This window comes from Pteronotus mesoamericanus, unplaced genomic scaffold (genome assembly GCF_021234165.1).
Source record: "Pteronotus mesoamericanus isolate MK-2021 breed Mesoamerican mustached bat unplaced genomic scaffold, CSHL_Meso_final contig_166, whole genome shotgun sequence".
In the NCBI taxonomy this organism is placed as follows: Eukaryota; Metazoa; Chordata; class Mammalia; order Chiroptera; family Mormoopidae; genus Pteronotus; species Pteronotus mesoamericanus.
Genome location: NW_026555066.1, coordinates 2,652,945 through 2,654,527, shown reverse-complemented (window position 1 = coordinate 2,654,527; position 1,583 = coordinate 2,652,945). Strand labels below are relative to the sequence as shown.

General features: G+C 38.8%; 1 pseudogene; it reads left to right on the top strand.

The window, feature by feature from the left end:
• Positions 1 to 787: 787 nt before the first annotated feature.
• Positions 788 to 1,290, top strand: LOC129064561 (peptidyl-prolyl cis-trans isomerase A-like; annotated as a pseudogene).
• The last annotated feature ends 293 nt before the right edge of the window (positions 1,291 to 1,583 follow it).

Below are 1,583 nucleotides of genomic sequence, written 5' to 3'. Positions count from 1 at the left end.
TTGTTTATTTTTCCTTTGTTCCCCTTGCCCTAGGAGATATAGCAGCAAAAATATTGCTATGTGGGATACCTGAAATTTTATTGCCTATGTTTCCTCTGGGAATTTTATGATATCATGACTTGCATTTAAGCCTTGTATCTATTTTGAGTTTATTCTGGTGTATAGTATAAGTTGGTTTAGTTTCTTTTTTTTTTGGCATGTACCAGCCCACTTTTCCCAACACTACTTATTGAAGAGACTGTCTTTACTCCATTGTATGTGCTTGCCACCTTTGTCAAATATTAATTGACCGTAGAGACATGGGTTTATTCCTGGGCTCTCCATTCTGTTCCATTGATCTATGTATCTGTTCTTATGCCAGTACTAGACTGTTTTGATTACAGTGGCCTTGTAGTATAGTTTGATATCAGATATTGCAATCCTTCTAACTTTGCTCTTCTTTCTCAAAATTGCTCAGGCTCTTCAGGGTGTTTTTCTTTTTTGTTTGGAATATTTGTTCTAGATCTGTAGAAATATGCCATTTGTATTTTGATAGGAATGATGTTGAATCTATAGATTGCTTTGGGTAGTATGAGCATTTTTAATGATGTTAATTCTTCCAATCTATGAACATGGTACATGCTTCCACTTATTTGTATTTTCCTCAATTTCTTTCTTTAGTGTCCTATTGTTTTCTAAGTACAGGCCTTTTAGCTCCTTCATTAAATTTATTACTAGGTACATAGGTGCCATTTAAAGTCCTATCCCCTAGGCCTTGCAGATGCCGATGCCCCCTCAGTTCTTCCCGCGCCCAGCCATGGTCATCCCCACAGTGTTCTTTGACTTCGCAGCTGATGGCGAGCCCTTGGGCCACGTATCCTTCGAGCTGTTTGCAGACAGAGTTCCAAAGACAGCAGAAAATTTCCATGCTCTGAGCACTGGGGAGAAAGGATTTGGTTATAAAGGTTCCTGCTTTCACAGAATTATTCTGGGATTTATGTGCCAGGTGGTGACTTCAGATGCCACAATGGCACAGGTAGCAAGTCCATCTATGGGGAGAAATATGGTAATGAAAATTTCATCCTGAAGCACACAGGCCCTGGCATCTTGTCCATGGAAAATGCTGAACCCAACACAAACAGTCCCCAGTTTTTCATCTGCACTGCCAAGGCTGAGTGGCTGGATGGCAAGCATGTGGTCTTTGACCAGGTGAAAGACGGCACGGGTGTTGTGACAGCCATGGAGCGCTGGGGGTCCAGGAATCGCAAGACCAGCAAGAAGATCACCATTACTGACTGTGGACAACTCTAAAAAATTGGACTTGTGTTTTATCTTAATAAATAAATAAATAAAGTCCTATCCCCTAAAAAGTCTGGAGCTATGACAAACAATACGGTTGCCTCTAGCCACATATGGCTGTTGAGTATTTGAAAAGTGACTAGTCTGAAATGAGATGTTCTGTAAGTGTAAAATACACACTAAGAAACATAAATTTAAATATCTCATTAATAATCTATATTAATGTATGTTGAAGTTATACTATTTTGAGCATGTTGGGTTAAATATATTAAAATACTTATTTTTACTTGTTTCAAACACTTGTT